Raw genomic sequence first — 21958 nt, forward strand, 5'->3', positions numbered from 1 at the left:
AAGGGTCTGCTTAAATGACAGTAGAAGTAAGAGTGGCAGTACATCAGAATTTCCTGGACACCAACTCTGACGTGTAAATTTGTGTGCACTGGGTTTACTGCAAGGGCTTTTGGGGACAACACCTGTGAGGGGTTGAGAGAAGCAGGATGGGCCCATGGAGAAGTTGAGTGTGCCACATCTGAGGGTACAGCTAATCTATGGGGAGCTCTGGAACTGGATGGCTTCTTAGAGATGTCCTGAAATGAGGCAAGGGGGCCAGGCCTCTGTAACCTCACAGAGGTTGTTGTTGGATGTGGGCCATCCTTGGGGAGGGTATGGAACTTTGGATGAGGGCAGTTTTTTTTTTTATTTTTTTTAATGTTTATTTACTTTTGAGAGATAGGAAGAGCATGAACAGGGGAGGGGCAGAGAGAGACACAGAATCCACAGCAGGCTCCAGGCTCTGAGCTGTCAGCACAGGGCCCGATGTGGGGCTCGAACTCACCAACCGTGAGATCATGACCTGAGCCGAAGCCGGACGCTCAACCGACTGAGCCACCCAGGCGCCCCAAGATGAGGGCAGTTCTTAAGGAAGGGAGTCTTCAGTAGCCAACACTCTTGGCATCTGGGAGATGAGGCCCACCAGGTAGCATACCACAGCATCCACCACAAACAGCCTTCCAGAGAATTTCTCTATGTTTTTAAATTATTTTTTAATGTTTATTTACTTTTGAGAGAGAGAGGGAATGGGAGTGAAAGAGGGGAAGAGAGAGAGAGGGAGATACAAAATCCAAAGTGGGCTCTGAGCTGAGAGTGGAGAGCCCGATGCGGGGCTTGAACTCATAAACTATTAGATCATGACCTGAGCTGAAGTTGGATGCTTAACCAACTGAGCCACCCAAGCACCCCTCTATTTTTTGAATTCTTACAGATTTTCCTTGAAAGGTGACTAAGAAAGAGCTAGCAGTGGTCTATGAGATAAACTTTTGCCATTTTCCCATGTTCATTTATATTTACATTATTTGTATTACTTGGAAATCCCTAGATTATTGTTTTGTTTTGTAGGAAGTCTTTTAAAAACACTTGTCCAAATTATGGAAAGAGCCTAAATGTCCATCAACTGATGAATGGATAAAGAAATTGTGGTTTCTATACACAATGGAATACTACGTGGCAATGAGAAAAAATGAAATATGGCCTTTTGTAGCAATGTGGATGGAACTGGAGAGTGTGATGCTAAGTGAAATAAGCCATACAGAGAAAGACAGATACCATATGGTTTCACTCTTATGTGGATCCTGAGAAACGTAACAGAAACCCATGGGGGAGGGGAAGGAAAAAAAAAAAAAGAGGTTAGAGTGGGAGAGAGCCAAAGCATAAGAGACTCTTAAAAACTGAGAACAAACTGAGGGTTGATAGGGGGTGGGAGGGAGGGGAGGGTGGGTGATGGATATTGAGGAGGGCACCTTTTGGGATGAGCACTGGGTGTTGTATGGAAACCAGTTTGACAATAAATTTCAAAAATAAAAAATAAAAAAAAAAACACTTGTCCATGTCATGAGGGTTAATTTAGCTAAAAATTAGATGACGTCATCCATAATCCATTTCCTAAAGCATGTGAGACTGTAATGTGTAACAAATGATGAAGGAAAGAAAGAGAATGGCATTAACATGAACTTCTTCCTGTGGTGAAATGAGGGCCCCTGTGGCAATCTGTTAATAATTAGATTAAAAAATAAAACCACACAGAAAACAGTATGGCGCTTCCTCAAAATATTAGAAATAGAATTACCATATGAACTGGTTATTCTATTGGTTGTTTACCCAAAGAAAACAAAAACACTAATTTGGAAAGATGCATGCACTGCTATGTTTATCTCAGCATTATTTACAACAGGAAAGATACGGAAGTGACCTAAGTGTCCATCAACTGGTGAATAAAGAAGATGTTGTATATGTACACAATGGAATATTACTCAGCCATAACAAAGAATGAGATTTTGCCTTTTATGACAACTTGGATGGACCTAAAGGGTATTATGCTAAGTGAAATATTCACACAAAGACAAATACATATGATTTCACTTATATGTGGTATCTAAACATCAAAACAAACACAAACAAACCAACAAACAAAAAGCAAAAAAAGACCCATAAATACAGAGAACAAACTGATGGTTGTCAGAGGGGTAAGTGAAGAGAGGGCAGGCAAAATGGGTGACGGGAAAAAATAAATAATTCCAGCCTTGGATAAAATGTCTTTATGAATGAGGCCAGGGGAACATTTTAATTGGAAGTAGGACAGCTGACTGGATGTAAACATGTGATGGGGGTAATGGTGTCTCCATGCATTGGTAAGGGAGGAGGCATTCTGGCCCAGTATGTGGACAATTGTATAGGCCTAGGTTTTCCAGCTTCCCAGATGGGCATCTAATTCACTGCTCTCCTAATTTTTAGGATCATGTATGTACACCATCAATAAAAAGATTATTATTTTACTAGTGGTGAACACAAAAATAGAAATTAAAAGGAATGAGATAAAGAGGGAATAAAGAATATCTATAGAATGAATAATGTAAGTAGAAGTCATAATATTTTTACTAGCATGCCAATAGATTATTATTCTTTTTTGCCTCCACCTTGAAGACTTCTGAACTAGATTTCTAGAGCATAAGTTGTATATTAAATGGGGAAAAATTGTACTGGAGAAAATTTTGACAGTTTTTTGCATTTGACCCATGTAACTGTTAAAATGAGATCATATGAACTCCCAAGTATTAAAAAATAAATCAGGTTTTAGAATACAGTTGTGTTGCTTTAAAATATTTTACAAATCATGGAGGGAGTGTGTGTCTGTGTGTGTGTGTGTCTGTGTGTGCTAGTCAGGGTCATAATGACTTAGGGTTTCCTTCTGTTTAACAATTCCTCATAATTAACTAAAAGGTTGGGGCCACACTGACACCATTACCCCTGTGTATATCTGGTTGTAATTTATGAGCCATATCCTGCCTTATTTTCCAGAATGCTTTTACTTATTTTTCTCTGATTCATAAACTTATAAATCAGTTACATGTAATAATGAAAAGATACCTTTATTTATATCATCTCAGCAATGAAAAGAAACCTTTCATAAATTTAGTGAATTCCTTCATGTCCTTTGGAATTTTAAATGTTTATAAACATTTTCTGGCAAAACTCAGCATGGCTTAAAAGAATTATCCCAGATTGATCTTGTGCCTGAACTTCAGATAGCTCACCTTCCTGATTAATATCTTTTATTTTGTTAATAAAAATTCATTTTAGTTGTGTTCTCATTTTTTTTTTTTAATTTTTTTTTCAACGTTTTTTAATTTATTTTTGGGACAGAGAGAGACAGAGCATGAACGGGGGAGGGGCAGAGAGAGAGGGAGACACAGAATCGGAAACAGGCTCCAGGCTCCGAGCCATCAGCCCAGAGCCTGACGCGGGGCTCGAACTCACGGACCGCGAGATCGTGACCTGGCTGAAGTCGGACGCTTAACCGACTGCGCCACCCAGGCGCCCCAGTTGTGTTCTCATTTGTATACTTAGCAGTATGCTTAAAAGATATTGGTTGCTTTGACTTTCTTGAAGAAAGGGGATAAATACATTTCAGGTAGCATTACTATTACTTTGCATTACAGATAAAATTAACCGACTGAGCCACCCAGGCGCCCAGATAAAATTAAATGGTAGCCAGATTTGGAACTAGTATACAGGAGTCTTAATAATGATATGGTAATCATGGTTAGATACCTAAGGAAACCTAACTACATAATCTTAAGTGTAGTTCATAAATTAAAAAGCAGAAACTTCCCTGTGCTAGAGAGTGCTTTTTAAAAAAAATAATTAAAAAATTAAGATTTAAAAAAATATACACAAGAATGATCTTTCCATTATTGAGTAGAGGACATATGTTATCTTGAAGTACTGTGCCTTGAAATTTTCAGGTGATTACATTCACATTTGCTCTTATTCTCTGTATAACTATTTGCATATTGATCTTAATAATTTGAAATAAAGAATGTTGTTGTGCTTGACTAATATTAGCATTCACTCATTTAAAATCTTTTTATTGCAAGTCTTTGTCACATGTGACAAATGTTCAGTAATGGGGTTACAATGGTAAGCAAAAGAGATTTGGTCCCTGCCCTTACAGAGCTTCCAGTCTAGTGGGAAAGATGGAGGTTAATCATGTAATTGTGTCAATAAATAGCATAGAGGAACGTTCTCTTCTTCATTTTAATTATGACTGCTAGCTGGACTGTTGATTTTAAAAAATTATAAACATAATTATTTATATAGAATACTAAAGAAATGATGTGTACTTTAAATATTTTAGGATTTTAAACATGTGCTTTATCAATCAGTGTATCCTTGTTTATCAGTTTGCCCATCAATTGATGTATAGTCAAGGCTTTTAAGTATGGGTCCCCTGAGTGATGATCTGTGTCATCTTCTTGGGTAAGTTACACCCATAATATATATTCTATGGCTTTTTTTTTTTTTTTTACTAAAAATGGCAGGGAAGCTTAAAGGCATTTGGCAAGGAATTTAAGTGCAGAATTTGCGTAGATTTTTTTTGAGTTTTATCCCAATTTTATGAAGTAAAGAGAACTTTAGTGGTTATTAAAAACAATTTGCCTTTATTTTTTCTAAGACATTTAATCTAGTGCCACTAAAAATTCTTTTGTCCTCATATTTTATTAGTTATGTAATGTTTAATGAATTTACCCAATAGGAAGTAGAAATGGCATAAATGGACTTAGGATCAAGCAGGCAATTAAAATGGTATGAGTGTGTGTGTGTGTGTGTGTGTGTGTGTGTGTGTGTGTTAAGAGTAGCCTTTTTGCCACGAAGGTGCTATGGCCAATAGTGTGTTTCACAGAGGAAATGGAGCTCATCCATTACTCTGGTAACTTGGTGAATGTAGGTTGACTAACAGTCATGCTATGGTATTAGTGATAACTACTATGGAGTGCATTATGACAGAAGAGTATAGGAAATTATAAAGGGGTTATAGGGTAGCTTGATTTATTCTGGAGCTCAAAGAAAGCTTCCAGGAGGAAGAGACATTTTGGCTGGGATATGAGGAGAGGTAAGGGGACGTAACTAGGTGGAGAAGGTGTGGGTGAATATGGAATAGAGAACAGCATGTGCAAAGCTCTGAGGTGGGCTACAGCTTGGAATACTGAGGGACTAAAGAAAACCAGAGTGGCGAAAGAGAGGGGCAAAAGTTTCAAAGAATGAGACTGGAGGAGGAGGCAGGACTTGTCTTAAGTAGGGTCTTGTAGTTGTTGCTAAGGATCTGGAGTTTTTATCAAAAAAGCAAGGGCAAGAGATTAAAGGATTTAGATTTGCATTTTAAAAAGATCATTCTGTTTGGAAAACGGAGTGGAAGTGGCATCAGTTGTGTAATGATTAGGTAGTCTAAATAAGAAATGTCCCTGTCCCCAAAACTATTCATTCTGCCATTTTTGGGTTCCTCATCCTGCCACATAACTAAAGTCCTCTGAATACTTGAGGAATAACAGAACCTAAATTTATCACAGGTGTAAATCTTTTCAATACCCGGGAAGACCCTACTCGTATTTTCTATAGTGCACATTGCTCACTATCTTCTCCTTTTATATTTGTATTTATATTCATGATTTCTGCCCAACATATTTTCAAGACAGTAGAAAAAAAGGAAAATTCAATCTTTTAAGCTTGTACCATGCTATTGACTTTCTTTGAAAGGACAACAAGTGTGTTTATCACTATCAGTCTAAAAATTAACCGTGAAACATCATTCTCTACTTCTAAACTATGTATAACAAAGAAATGCTTTATTGCAACTTCATCAATAATTCAAATGGAACTTAAAAGAAAGTAGGGCAGCATAAGGAAAAAAGCACACTTGTTCCATAATTGAGTCGATTAAATAGTATTGAGTCCAATTGTCATATTTATATCGATGAAACAACTTTTATAACTACAAAGAGTCTAATAAGTAAGACCTCAGAATTATGAGGCAATGTCATAGACATTTCTGCATTTTTTCTTTTGTAAAATATAAATAGCGAAAGCAACCTTTACTAGCATGCAATAATGAAGGAACAGTTTTTGAAACGTGCTCTTATTGGGATTTAGTAGTTTTCAAGCCTGTGCAGTAATAGCCCAAGCTATTTTGGAACTGTGCATACATTAGTGTTCTGGTGCAGCATGATACAATAATGTGTGAAAAAGTATACGATCGCACCTTGTTTAAATTTGCAGTTTTTATGCATAACCCCACAGCGAGCTCTTGTTAGATTTTGACTGTATATAGGAGAGAAAAAAGTTTATAGAAGCCTACAGATTGTGGATGGATGTAAATATCTGACTATGGAAATAAAGGTTTTTTTTTCTTTTTTTGCACGATCAAGAGTTAAGTTTATGTTGTATATATTATTTTGCAAATCAACCTGTGGTTCGTTTTACCCAGAGGAAGCTTCAGAATGTACATATATGACCATCTAGATGAAAATGCATATCTGCTTATTTCATATATGCAGAGTATGAGTGAAAAGTACCAAGTTTGATTTTTAAAAACAATTGTGCTATCACTTATGCATTCATATTAATGTTGTTTTTCAAGACTGTCACCCAGAGAAGCAATACCCTGATTTCAATGATGCCCTTGTTCAAAACATTTTGGAAAACTTCCTCTCAGAATTGTCTTTTGAATCATTTGCAAGCCTGACTAAAACATCCATCTCATTACTTTCTATTCGTATTTTATACCAAGATTCATCATCCTTTTTTTTATTCACCAGAGTTGGCTATAAATGTCTCCCTGAAATGATGAAAACGGCTAAAATTGACTTTCAAATTATGAAATTTGTCACCATTGAGGATATTTAGAAGTGTGTGTGCGCGTGTGTGTGTTCCAGACTTAGAAAGCACTTTCAGAAGGTGGTAGAAATACTGTGACTGATGGCTGATCTGTAGGGTAAGGGAATCGTGTTCTAAGGGGACCAGTGTGAAGGGAAAGCATGTGGATGAGATGGTATGTTTGTATGAAAATCAGTCACATTACTTTTTAATGACACAGTATATTAGCTTTTACAACGTATACAGAGAAAAATGTAAATATGTCTTTTGGAATGCAGGGCCAAAGTACCTTATACAATTAGTAGCATATTTTATTATTAAGACAATTAAAGGATTAAGCAACTACAGTGCTAATCCTTTGTTGGCAGATTCTTCAGATAATGGTCCTTACATGGGAATGTCTCTATATAATTTTATTTAAATACTACCATTCACTGTCTTATCTATAAATATATGTATTTTCATTAGCATCTTACATAATTCATACTTATTTTCATGTCATTGGAGGTACTATTTGCTAGCATTTGAAATTTTCATTTTAGTTGACCTCTTCACATAAGTAATTGACTCAATTTTTAAAACTATTAGTGCTTGTTTTCTTAGCCATCAGTAAAGAACCCAGTTACATGTGCTTGAAATGTAAAATAATTGAATTCAAAATATTTTCTTAATTTAAGAAATCTGTGGCCATTCATTACCACTCACAATGTTATGTGTTGAATGATTTATGAATAAAATAAAAATGAAGCAGTAATGTACATATCCAAAACATTCACCATTTACCCCAATTTGACCATCTTTTTAAAAAACATTTTTTAAATGTTTATTTCATTTTTGAGAGGGAGAGAGAGAGAAAGAGAGTGAGCAAGAGCAAGAGCGAGTGGGGGAGGGGCAGAGAGAGAGATGGGGAGACACAGAATCCAAAGCAGGCTCCAGGCTCTGGGCTTTCAGCACAGAGCCCGATGCGGAGCTCGAACTCATGGACCGTGAGATCATGACTTGAGCTGAAGTTGGACGCTTAACTGACTGTGCCACCCAGGCACCCCTGAACATCCTTATTGTGTTCTTTCTTAAATGGGAAGGAAATGAAAGAAATAATTGCCAGAGAGACTCAGTTGAGTAGTTTTTATTTTCTGAGTATTAGCATTGGAATTAGTGCTGCTTAATAGGAGAGAAAACAAATTCTTCTGTGATCAGTTTTTGTGACACTGTACCCTGTAGCTTCTGATTTCCAGCTTTGGGCATTGACAATAGGGATCAAATGCCTGTATTTCAAGAATGTCATCGGTTGCTCTTTGAAAATTGATAGATTTAAGTGCAAAGCAGCGTTCAAATATGGTCTCGTATGCACTTTTGTGTTGCTTTCCAGTATAGCTAACTCAACTCCTGGAGACAATAAAGTCTTCTTGTTTAACATGGTATGTAAGTTTTGTAGACTGATTTGTGTTATACTGATTCTTTTTTCCTGGCTAACTAACTGTGTTAACATTTCTTTCTTTCTTTTTTTTTTTCTGATCTCGTAGTACTAAATGGGTTTTCTTTTCCTGAATGCCTTTATCCCCGACTGTTCTAAAAAAGTTAAAGCACAGAGTTTATGCAAGAATTGTTCTAGACTAATAATTACTTCCTTCTTATTAAACATCTTAGACTGTATTGATGAAATTGGGTGCTGTTTTATTTTTGCAAAAAAGCAAGTTTACCTAAAAGGAGGAGCAGTTTTGAGGTATTAAATGAAACTGAATGAATTGTGCTATATCTATACCTTTAGTTCTTTGGTAACTTTATTTTACCTATTAATTGTCATGGATTTTTTTCACAAAAAATGTTGTTTTTGAAATTCCATTGGAGGAAAGTATAATATTGTGTCAGGGTCCATTTGCAATATAATTATTCATTGACAATTTAAAAAATCTGTAACAGATTAGAAAATAAAACCCCAGTACTTTTTTGTTCCCCATTAAGAAAAGTAGATTCAGAAAGCTTGTATTATAAATGTATCATAGTACTGCTTACCAAAAGTTAGGAGTTTTATTTTTGTAGGAGTTAGGCTAGTAAGTAATGTTTATATAATCCTGATAAACATTTCTCCATGACCGAATTTTGAGTGGAAAACTTTGTTTCCTAAAAGACTGTATGTGGCAAGAAAAGAAAAATAGAGCCTCTCCTCTTAATGTGTTGCGTGTGTGTGTGTATGTGTGTGTGTGTGTGTATGTGTTTAGATCCAGCTTAATACCAACTAATGCCAACATCTGGCAAAGAGATGGAGATCTGGGAATTTGTTGCTTGAAACCCTGGGACAAAGTGTTCTGATCTGACCAGCAAACATAGCTGTGGACTTAAACTGGAATCTTCAGGGGCAGAAACGTCTTAAGTGTCTGGAAAATTGGCCTGTTGAGTCACCATGAAGGCACTAAAACAAAACTAATTTTAAGCAGGTCAAAGTTCAGTGATTCCCTCTGGAATTCAAACTTTTTTTAAGAGTCTCATGTTTAAGTGAAAAGGGTCAAAGTTGATGCACTGTTACAATGTTTTGAATGCTTTCCCTTAAGAACAGCCACCCAAGCTGGGATTAGCATGAGGAACTGCAAGGCTGGCACTTCAGCGTCTGGGTTAAAAATATTTTAAAGCAGTAAATGCAGTCAGTACAGAGAGATCCCTGGGAGCCTTTCTATTCAAAAATGTGTGAGCTCAGGGCAGCGGCTGCAATGTAATTTAGGGCAGTGTATGCTTCATAGCTTTGGAGAATATTGCTTCCCACTAATGTTCCATCAGAGGATGGTAGGATAGTAGTAATTTTAGAAGGTGGTATTCCTGTTTGTCTTACATCGAAAACTTCAGAATAAATAAAAGGACATATCAACTGAGCAAGAAATGTAACTATGGAAAAGTACCAATGAATCTAAATTTGAACTGAACAGATACAAAATCAGCATGGGTGTAGGAATATTTTTAAGGAGGAGGCTGCAGGAAAAGCGACTTCCCAGGGAATGGACCGCCCAGGTAAGCACGGTGTGTGACACATAGCCTGCAGAAACTTTCAAGAAAGTGCCTTGTCAACAGCAAGGTGCTTTAACTATGACTAGATGTAATGCTCTTGGATATTTGAATGGAGGAATTATTTTAGAAAATGGAAACATAGGAGATTTAATTTCAGTCGCTGGAATTCAGATGATACCTAGAGATCCTGAGGATGCCAAGCGATTAGCTAGTCGGAATTCCTTGAATGAAATTGTACCGGGATCCTGTGATGGCCTCACTCTGAAGCAAGTGATTCCAGGACTTTTGCTGTTTAAGTGTTACATACTGCAGCTTAATGCGATTGCCTAGGCTTTTTCTGAGACTGAAGCTCTTGTTGTTGACTTGAATGAGACCTAAACAACATTCTTAGACATTAAAGAGAACCTATTATTTTATGGGTTGTGTCTAGGAAAGGGGAGAAGAACATTTACTCTGCCTTCAAATTTAGCAACTCAGCTAAAGCTGTGGTGCAGCTATGAAATTTGGCTGGTGGCCACAGTCTACTGAACTCCTTATAAAACTTTGGTTGTTCTTATTAGCTATTTTTTTTCCATGATACCAGTCGCAGAATAATTCTGTTGCTCTTCGACATAAACTTATGACTCTCACTCTGAAGAAGCTTTAATTATTCAGTTATTTATTCAGTAGATATCAGTTATTCCAATTTGAGGAATTACATTTTGCATTGTGTTTACTGTGTCTCAAGAGATATGAACTCAGTCGTGTCTGTTTATTTTAATGAGATAAGCCAGGCACATGTGATAATTTTTACCAAAACACGGAATGAGAATGCTTGTGGAAGAAGGGAAAGCCAAGTTATTATCGTATGACATAATGACTCCTGTACATTTTTTAATCGGCATGTGATCCGAGGTGGACTGAAAGACGAGAAGAGGTCATGCGTGTTCGATGTGTTTCCTTCAGGTTACGCACAGGTTCATAGAAAGCGGTCTTCGACTGAATCCTGGAATTCAGTTATGTTTATAATTATTAACATTGTGAATGCTGCTTGTTTTAATGTAGTGATGAAGAAAGAAGAATAAGAGAGAATCAAATATTACAAAGATTAAACTAGAAAAGGTACAATGCCACATGTTTTCAAGAACTTGGAGTTAGGATTGAGACGCTGGGATAGTTTTAGGGTCAGTTCTTAGATTTCTCTGAATCTCAATTATGGACCAGAAACTTAAATTTTTGTGCAAGGAATTTCAAAAACAAAATTTATTTACCATCTGGGCTATCTGAAGAAATAGAAGCATCAGGGTATTCAATTTTCCAATTTATTATCTCAACAGGACTAGTTACCAGTTTTATCACAAGTGACCTTTAAAAAAATAGTCGTGGCTCTGAACTTTTGCCCCTCAACATGTCTTTGCAAGGAGAGCTTTCGAAGAGAAGAGTCTTAAATCTGTCTGATAGTAAAACATCCTGAGCCGTTTTCGTTTCCCTACATCCCTAGGCTCTGTCAGCTGTAAAACTTGTGCTAGCCGACTGCTGGCTCCTCATGCTGTGCTGATCCTTTTGTTTAACTGGTATTTCTTGTAGCTTCCCCCCGCTTAAACTAGCTATCAGAATCCTATAGGTCAACCGGATAGTTTGCCTTATCGCAAGCTCACCTGAACCATCTTTCGAGGTAGGGCCTGTGATTTCATGACAAATCGTCACCTCAGTGGGGAGCCGCAGAGCTCACCTCTATCTTCCAAGGGTTAACAGTAACCTATAATAATAATTTGGTGACACAAAACGCTTCTTTTTATGCATTACCTATTTCCAGAGGCCTAATTTAGGTTTGTATCAAAATGGATATCACAAACAGTACAGCTTCCTGCTGCGAAGCAAAGTGCTACTGAGAGACTTTCTGTTTTTCTTTTGGTGGCATCTGGGAGGGGTGAAGAAACACTTGGGGGAGTGAAGCAATTGTCAGCCGCTTATAGAGGAGCTGGGACAGGCCCTGGTGGAGAATGGTTTTCAAAAGCAGACTAGCTTTAAGGAATGGTTCTATCAGGAACAGAATTGTGTTCTGTTGCACTTGCTATGAGGCAAATTTTAGAACAGGGAAAACAGCACAAGTGGTCACAACAGATACCTTATTTTTCTGTATGATTTTCATACTTCATGCTCTAGCAACAGTGACAGCGCTTACCCAGGTGTAAATACAAACATAATAAGATAGTGCCGGGGAAGTTTTAAACTTTAAGAGTCTGTTGAGAGTCTTAATTCCTCATCACAGAATCCTTGGTTGTGCCAGAGACAGTCCTATCGGAAAAGCGAGCAAAGTTAATCTCTCAGTGTGTCCCGTCTTTAACTGTTTTTAAATCACCCAGTATCTACCCCAGACATGCTGGGCTTCTTCATTGTCCTAGTTCTTTTCACAAAAGAAAGCAAACACAAATGTATCATACATTTTTTTTTTTAACTTAACTATACCCAGGAGTATTTGTACTTTAAATAGAAATGTATGAAGGGTTGTTTTTCATAAACATTTACTAGACTTAGAATTTCTGGCTCTTCTGGTAGTTAGGGATGGGAAAATACAGCAATATTGTTTTGCAGAAGGGGTCTTCCAGGGAGCCCTCACTTCATACCGTGTACGCTGAATTACCATTAGAACCAGGCCCAGAGCTGATCTGAGCCCAAATATGGGCTGGTAAGTGACCTGCGTTTTAGTTTTACAGTTCGGTGATGGAGGAGTTCCTGTATTTCCACACTTTGGGTTCCATGGCAACTTCCTACTTCGGCCTTTGCCCTGACTCTGCCTGGTTTCTGTACCTGGTGAGTGGGTGGGAAAACCTCAGGGAGCCAGGCAAGTTGTCCAGGGCTCCATCCCCAGAACTTTCACTCCTGCCCTTTGCTCTTGTGTGTTTTCGGAGAGTGCAGGATTTTTCTTGGCCTTCTGCTTCCCGGAGTGGCCAGCCCTGGTCTCTCCCCTGTTCTCTGGGGATGTGTTCCCAGAGTGCCCATTCACCACCCTCCCCTGGGGCACCGCCAAGGAGCAGCTGTCCTTTGCCTTCCCTTTCCAAGGAAGGCTGGGATGCACAGGCTTCTGTCACATCCTTAATTTGTGCATCTCAAGCACAGCTTGCTCGGCTCTGCATTTTTGGCTCCGTGAACGCATTGAGCATGTTCATATAGGTGTTCATCTTGGGGTACACCCCTCTAGGGGTAATAGCCATGGTTCCTCTTTTCAAGGACTCCATTGTTAAGAGTATTTAATGGCCATTGGGGTGGGGGGGGGACACAGATTTTTTTTTTAATGTGCTGCAAGTGACATGCCCATGGCATTCTTTTTGATTCTTTAAAAAGCTGTGTAAAAACTAGAATTTTCAGGAGTTTCTACCATAAAGACTGCTTTCAGACGCATTATCTCTAATTTAATTGGCTGTAATGCATTTTGTAAGCATTACTCATTCAAAGCAGGAAGACTTTCTTCCACCGTGGTCTAAGAGTTTGGCCACTTTTCTTAGGGATTGCTTAGATCTTCCTTGTAATAGCAGCTCCCCGAAGAAAACCAGAGAAAAGAAATAACATCAAACCTGCAACTGCAGCTTTTGTCCCATTTAAATTGCAATAGATAATTTTGAAAAATTGAGAGTAGGGTGATGATGTAAGATGGACTTTAGTTCTCCTTTCAAAGTTTCTCCTAATTTTTGTGCTTATTTCAAAAGCTTTACCTAGAATGACAGTGCATTCATGTTGTTTAATGTCCTTTGTTTTCATGGTATTGTTTTTTTTACAATGATTGGTGGATAGAAATGTGCCAGGGCCATGCTTTGGGATCTGAGCCTCCTTTGGACCCCATAGGATGTCAATGGACTCATTAGGATTTAGCCAAGTTTTATGCATTATTCATAATATACATTCACAGCGTGCGCACTAACGACTGTCTCCTGTGTCTGCTTAGTCAGAACCATTTGCATGCTGTATTATGGAACCATAATACAGAATGCATTTAGCCACATTTTCTGTATTATCCTTAATACATATTGTCATCATATTCTGTTATGGGGTATGTGGTGAATGTGTTTAAACAATAGCATGTACTTGTGCATTATGATTCCATAAAAACAAATGTATAATAAAAGTCTTGATGGAAGTAATTATTGCATATGTGCAATAATAGTTTCTAAAAAAGCCTTCATATTATTTCTAGTTTGCTTTTATTGTTTGATTATCCAGTTATTTGTTTTATGTTGTTTTATGCCTGCTGGACTGATGTCCTGAAATTTTTAATTTTGAAAACAACATACCTTCTTTATCCCTCTCATATCTTTACCTCATTAGTTTCCCTAAAAGGGTATTTAAAAATATAATATTTAAAAGAGACTCGATGATTAGGAAAAGCATGTTTCCTAACTACCAATTAAAGATCTGTAGGGTATTTGTTATAAAGAGCCTGTGCTCCATGCAGCAGCAACAACTGTGTTATATATGTGAGAAATTAACATCAAACCATTAACATCAAATTATCTTCCATATCCAGGATTGAGAGTTTCTGAGTTCTAAAGTCAACACTGACTCTAACACATTTAAGGGTTGGCACTTTATCTTTTTAATTTGGACATCTTGTTTGCAGAGTTGAAAGGACTACTGTTTAATTGCAATAGAATATCAGGTTCATTATATATTTTTTAATGTTAATTTGGAATAGAAAGAAAAAAAAACCCTTAGAAATACATCTGTGTGTCACAGGCATAAAGGTAAAATAATTCATTTAAAACTTTAAATGATAATTTATTGAAAAGTTATGCTATGATGGAAATCTTAAATGCAGAGTATAGTAAAAGGAGTCATTGAAATGGTTAAGTCTTTTGCAAGCATTAGCGGTGGTTTTTAAACAGTTTGAAGTCATCTGGTTTCAGGTTAGCTACTAATAAACTCATTTTAGAATGTTCACTTTGAAAACTCTGTAATTCATTTTGTCTCCTCCAAATCTAGTGCTTTTACAAATGACCACTTTTTATTTCATTATGGAACTGTTTAGGAATAGATGGGGAGTTAAAACATATAGAAGATGGTAGTTTTAGTTTGAAGGGCCGTTAGTCTTTTTATTGATAATGACACTTGTAACAGTAACCTGTTTTACTTACGGTCTTATGAAATTTATCTGTTTTGCTGGACGTTATTGGTGAATTTATTTCAGATAAACAATCTCACTGAAAATTTGAAGCGTACCCGTGGTAATGTTGTAAGGCATTCTTTTCTTGTCTCTTCTTTTCAGGAAGTTTGATAGTATGCCTCCAGATAAAATAGCTCTTTCAGTAGTGTCTGTGTTCTCTGGGAATCTAAAGGATATATAAACTTGATGCAGCATCTGACTAACACCTTTTCTGCCTGTCTCATATATTATTCTCTATTTCTCCATTGACTTTTACATAGTTGCTTGGGTCATATGTGCATGTTGAGAAGTCAATAGATTAGAATTGTCTGGTTCTGGATATAGTTCCAAATATGATGGATTGAATTACAGGTAGCTGGACTTCAAAATAGGACAGTGGAGGATATGCTATTCACCCAAATCTAGATATTTTGCTTGTCTGGAGTAATATGAGTTTGTCAGATGAAGAGAGATGAATTGAGTATTAGAGAGGTAGATAAAAGGGTGTACCTCCTTATATGGATGTTTTCCTGTAATACAGGGAGGGAAAGGACTCAGTGATTTCTGTCTTAAGCTATATTCCTTCTACTTTCATTTGATATGTCCTCCCTGTAGGCTTACTTAACAAAGTTGGTCACTTTGCAGCTTTTATTGTCAGTTTGAATAGTTCCTCTACCCAAAAAGTCCTCGTGTTAATTCTGGCTATTTTTTTTTTTTCACATTTTTAGAGAAGTTCTTGGTCCTTAGTGTATATGTCTGGATGAAATAGAATCCCTAAAAATGTTTTGTTTACATTTTTACTTATTAAGACTCATTTTTAAGTCAGAGGATTAGAAACTAATTCAGTTTTTTAAAAACAAAAAGTTCGTGTAAAGGAGGGGCTCCTGGGTGGCTTAGTTGGTTAAGCGTCCGACTTTGGCCCAGGTCATGATCTTGCTGTCCATGAGTTCGAGCCCCATGTTGGGCTCTGTGCTGACATCTCAGAGCCTGGAGCCTGCTTTAGATTCTGTGTCTCCCTCTGTCTCTGCCCTCCCCTGCTCACACTCTGTCTCTCTCTGTCTCTCAAAAATGAATAAATGTTAATTTTTTTTTTAAGTTTGTATTAAAGGAGTATTGAACTAATTCAGCATAGTCACTTTCAAAGGTATGTAATTCTTTCAATGATACTGCAATTGCTCAGAATATTCCAGGAGCACCTCCATTAGAGCTATCATAGAGCCTGCAGCATACTCTTTTGATGACCTCGGTGGGCAAATTTTCTAACTTTGAAGAAAGGCTTTATGTTTCAAATAGTCAAAAAATATACTTCAGCCAAATCTAGTGCATAAAAGAGGCAGGTAGTCAAAAGGGGAGTGGGTGTGCAGGGCAGTACAAATTGTGGCACTGAAGTAACAGATCTATTGTCTTGGGTCAGTCATTAATTGGAACATTAGAAAAGTGTTAAGCTCCAAAAATGTCTTAAGCAATAGTAGCAACAGGGAGATGAATACATGGTTTCTTAAGTTCAGTTATTTGAAGGACCATACTTATTTGTCTGTAAAGGTTTAAAATAGATTTAAAATATGTTACATTAATTAGAAGTTATACTTTGCATAAGCAGAATATACTTCAAGGCTTTTTGTGTTTATTATAACAGACATACAAAAATGTGTCCGTTTTTATAGATTGGTGTGCCTGCTCTTTCCAAATTATGAAAAATGCAGTCTTTCTGTTTTTAAAGATTTATTTTTATTTCTTTTTTTTGAGAGTGAGAGAGAGTGCAAGTGGGGAGGGTCAGAGAGAGAGAGAGAGAGAGAGAGAGAGAGAGAGAGAGAGAATGTCCCAAGCAGGCTCTGCACTGTCAGCATAGAGCCTGATGTGGGGCTCGAACTCATGAACTGTGAGATCATGACCTGCGCTGAAATCAAAAGTCAGACATTTAACCAACTGAGCCACCCAGGTTCCCCAGAAAAAACGCAGTCTTTCAAAACCATTAATTCTGAGCTAAGATAAGGTGTTCAAATGGAAAAATCGTATGTCTTTTTGGTTTTTTGGATTATAATTCAGTATTTCCAGGGTCTAAATATTTTAAATGTAGATTTTTTTTTCTACTTATTATTGGTCAGAGGTTGCCTCAATTGTCAAACAATAAAAGTTATTCCAGGGAGTTTCTTTCTTTTTTAATTAATTTATTAATTAATTATTTTTAAAACTTTACATCCCAGTTAGTTAGCATATAGTGCAATAATGATTTCAAGAGTAGATTCCAGTGATTCATCCCCTATGTATAACACCCAGTGCTCATCCCAACAAGTGTCTTCCTTAATGCCCCTTACCCATTTAGCCCATCCCCCCACCCACAAGCCCTCCAGCAATCCTCAGTTTGTTCTCCGTATTTAAGAGTCTCTTATGTTTTGTCCCCCTCCCTGTTTTTATATTATTTTTGCTTCCGTTCTCTTATATCAATCTGTTTTGTATCTTAACATCCTCATATGAATGAAGTCATACGATATTTGTCTTTCTCTAATTTCACTTAGCATAATACCCTCTAGTTCTACCCATGTAATTGCAAATGGCAAGATTTCATTCTTTTTGATTGCCAAGTAATACTCAATTGTATATATATATATACCATATCTTCTTTATCCATTCATCCATCGATGGACATTTGGGCTCTTTCCATACTTTGGCTATTGTCAATAGCACTGCTGTAAACATTGGGGTGCCTATGCCCCTTTGAAATAGCATGCTTTTATTGATTTCAGGGAGTTTCATCTGAGTTTATTTTTTTCGCTCTTCAAGACCAGTCTAGCCACTTGTAGACTGTTGCAGTTGCTTGCAAATAGATCATTTCTATAGATTAAAAGTAAGAAACATACGCAGTTATATATACACATAAAATTTCATGACTAACTTATATAGAACTTTTATAGTAACTTCTATAGTAAATTTTAAAAGACTATCATTTTGTAGATATATTTAATAATAAAGTGATTATTCACCAGATCGTATCATTTTCATTTTGGAGGGATTTCAGAAATCACCATGTCCAAATCCCTCACTTTGATACCCTTAAAGTTCCTTGGAATGCTCTACCACCAGGAATAATATTAGAAGGGTTGATATAAACTGAAGTAGGTTCAACAAAGAATGTTGGCTTAAGAGAAAATAGCTAAGTACTATTTTCTCTTATTGCAGATAATTTAAAAACTTGAATTACTTAGGGAATTGCCATTTCTTGAGGAGGATTAAGATGTAGAACAAATTTTCCTAGTGAGGTGACTACTGGGGAAAATTGAAATTAATGTGTACCCTGAAAATAAGGTTTGAATTAGTTTGAATTAGTTATCAACTTCTTTAAATTTGAATTAAGTTTGATTTTGCTTTGTAAATAACTTTTGTTACCTCCATAATAATGCCACAGGTTTACCTTAGACAACTTTTTTTTTTTTAAAGTACAGTGGGATCCCAACAGTTTTAATAGATTTTAACAGCTTTCTTTACCTCAATATTTCTGTGTAAATTACAAGTACATATTTTTGGTTTCAATTTTAAGATGTCAGTTTATCAGTTAGCAATAGTCGCACCTTGGATAAACCTCACTGGCTACCATACTGCCACTGCACCGAGCTAAGACATCACTTTTTAACCTACCCTCTACAATTGCATATTGCTATTACAGTCTCTAGTCCAGGGAAGAGAATAGACTTATTTAGCTGAGTTAGGAAGTTTATGCTTCCTCTGTTTCTTCCTCTCTTTGTACTTCCTTTCTCCCTCCCTTCTGTTTTTCTTACACTTTAAATCCCTACATTAGCTCTTATTACATATTGGATAGTGAGTGGAGAAGGGCAATAAAAATTGCCTTTCTAGGGAAGTTCTATGTATTTTTAAATTTTTTAAAAATATTTTTACTTATTTTTGAGAGAGAGAGAGAGAGAGAGAGAGAGAGAGCGAGCATGGGAGGGAGAGCATGGGAGGGGAGGGGCAAAGAGAGAGGGAGGCACAGAATCTGAAGCAGGCTCCAGGCTCTGAGCTGTCGGCACGGGAGCCCAAGATGGGGCTCGAACTCATGAACCGTTAGATCATGACCTGAACCCAAGTCAGACACCAAACCAGGGAGCCCCCCAGGCACCTCTATGTATTCTTTTTATAAGACTACTCCTAGCTCTTAATGGCTTAAATATATGTGCCCATTACTCCTATCACACACCCCACTGGTTTTGTATTGCTGCTTGAGAAGTAGCATCGCAGGGAAAGAACCTGAAGCCATCATCTGGGTTTTCTTGTCTCGGGCCACTTAATTTCTCTGAATTTCCCTTTCTTCACTTGTAATAATTGGGTTCAACTCACAGGATTTTTGTGAGAGTTAAAATGAGTCGGTTACATGAACACCTTTTTAAACTGTCACATTCAAATAGATGTCAGTTGTTCATTCTTTGCTTTGGTGACATGTAGAACAGCCGTAGTTAGTGCAGCCAGATTCACGGTTATTTTTGTTGATGGCTTTATGACCTTTTTTGTATGCTGTATACCTCTTGATAAAGTTCAAACTTGATCGTTTTCAGATGGAATGGCACTAGTCCTGCAAGTTATAACCCCTGGGGGGAAAATACAAGGTGTGCTTTTGGGTTATGTCCATTTGGGTTGTTCTGCAGTTTGGAATGAGGTTTCTGACGGTACCACTGAGTGTTGACGGCACCGCCTGTGACCTTTATACCTGAACTCTCCTCAGATTCTACTTCTTGTTTTCTTTTTCTGTTTCTTGACTAAATGTAAATATAAATTTTAGTTCGAGCCTAGGGGATGATGTGTGTATTTTCTTTTTGGTAATAGGTATGTGGTATATAAATCGAGTATTTATAACTCATTATTTTGATAACATGCTACAGAAATCCCAGTAGCCATGTTTAATATTTGTTTTAGGAAATTTGCCACTGCAGACAAATTTATTTTAGGCTGAATTCTCTGAAGAACGGTGAATTAAATGGTGGGGAAAAAATCCAATGTGGTAAAGTAATGTGATATAATATCTGAGTTCATGGGGCCATTTGTAATTTTTCTTTTCTCAAAGGTTTTTTATTTTCAATTCTCTCCACATTTATTTCCTGTTTCCATTTTCTATGTAGGAACTGGTCTCTACATTTCACTTTGTAATGATAAAGTTATAATTCCAAGCGAAGTGACCGGGACAAGTATTTCTGGGTATGACACCTCCATTCCGACATTATGAAAGCCACTTGATCTCTTCTTCTTCCTTCTCTTTCTTCCCTAGCTTGTGAAGGAAACAGTTATAATGCATTTTGCAAGGCTGCTCAGAGGCATAAATGAGGTAATATATATAAAAGCTCAAATATTCTGTAATTGAAAAGTGGCATACCAATACCAGCTATCAAAATATGAATATTTGCCTAGTAAAAGGAGACAAGTTATAATGCCCAGGGCTTTTAGGAGTGTTTTGCAAATTTTTCTTCAAGGTTTTACACTGGTGGATAGAAAACAGAATTGTAGACTGGAACATCTATAATTCTTCTTCCAAACCCATTGGAGGAAATTGAGGGTCACATGGATAAGTAAGAGAATTGATCATAGAACCCAGGTCTTCTGGCTCTCTTGCTGGTCTGTATCCTCCACCCTGGACATGGCTGGGTCCACCTCTTGGCCTCCTATGGTGTTAAGACATCCTTCAAATGAGAGTGATATAATAGCAGTCACATTCACCCTTTTCTCAGGAATGAAGCACTCTAGAGAGGCATTTTCCTTTTGCTTTCTTTTTCCCCTTGTGGTTATTGACGGAGCTTAGGATCATGTTGAAACTTGTTGCAACCGCCAGGAAACTCTTTCAACTTTTAATAGTTATCACCCTGCTCCTCATTAACAAGTAGCAAGCATGATGATGCTCCAGTAAGTTGGGAAGACTTATCAGACTTTAATATTTCGATGAGGAAAAGACCTCCAGCCATGAAAAAAAAAAAATCCCTGTTGATATTTTCCATAAAAGGGGATGTACAGTTCAGAATCAGCAGAGCCAACTCTGCCACTTTGTATAAATGGGATCCTGAGATGTGGCTATGAAGAGAGCACGTTAGTCACGGCTTATATTAACACACAGTGTCCTCTCAAGTTCATTGGCTTCCTTCTCATGAGAATGCTGCATAATGAGCCATAAGAGCTGATTCTTTCTTGATGGTGGCCCTGAAATAAAACAAAAGTAACTCAAATTATTAAACTTGCATTTATGGAAGTGCATGGGGCGGGTAGCTTTTTGTAAATGAATGTTTTGCTAGTGTCATCCATTTGAATCAAATAAGTAATGTGCCCTAAAGGAACAGTAACCTTTAAAACCATGTAAACTTAATTCACCATTTCTAAAATAATTGATACTTACACTTATTACAACTGGTAGTGACTCACTCATGCTCTCTCTGTCTCTTAAAAATATAGCTGTTTTTCTTATGAAATGAGTGGGACGTTCAGCTCCCCCGAGACACTAGTTGGTTAAGTGCTCATGTCTATGCTCTCCAAGCTGCTCGAAGGTGGAGAGTTGGACCTAGATGTTGAATATGGTCCGGGGTAATGTGATTTGAGCTTCTTGCAGAATGTCAGAAAATTCCCTTTATTTTCTTTAGATTGTATTTAGGAACATTTAAAGAGACAAAAATAATCTACGGTAGAGAAAATGAAAAGAAATACAGAAGTACCGTCCCCATTACCGGTAGTGTTTTTTGGTGGAACTTGAAAATGGGATTCTTGTCCTAGTGACATAATTAGAGGTCAGTTCAAGTCATGTCCCAAACCAGGTTACAACTAATTTCAGTGTTCAGCAAGGACAATGACGCCACAAGTTTTAACTCTGCTATTCAAGTGGTAATAAAAATTACCAGCTAGAATTACTATTCCCCCCACTTCTCTCCAGATCCTTTATTTATGTGGGTTCTCTCCATCTAGAATCACAGTACCATAAGCAGATGTCTCATGTAGGCAACATTTCTCTGAGTAGGTTAAAATGTCCCGAAA

General features: G+C 37.2%; 1 protein-coding gene across 8 annotated transcripts in view; it reads left to right on the forward strand.

Moving 5' to 3' along the window:
- The window catches only part of SOX5 (SRY-box transcription factor 5), a 1021816-nt gene that overhangs the window by 16549 nt on the left and 983309 nt on the right, over window positions 1–21958 (forward strand). The window contains exon 1 of one of the 8 annotated variants that reach the window (XM_058743359.1): window positions 8839–9852. The exons of the other annotated variants lie outside the window; for them this stretch is intronic. The gene's annotated coding sequence lies outside the window, so the exon portion shown is untranslated. Of the gene's footprint in view, window positions 1–8838; window positions 9853–21958 lie in introns of those variants that run through there. 8 annotated transcript variants of the gene reach the window in all.

This window comes from Neofelis nebulosa, chromosome 8 (genome assembly GCF_028018385.1).
Source record: "Neofelis nebulosa isolate mNeoNeb1 chromosome 8, mNeoNeb1.pri, whole genome shotgun sequence".
Lineage (NCBI taxonomy): Eukaryota > Metazoa > Chordata > Mammalia > Carnivora > Felidae > Neofelis > Neofelis nebulosa.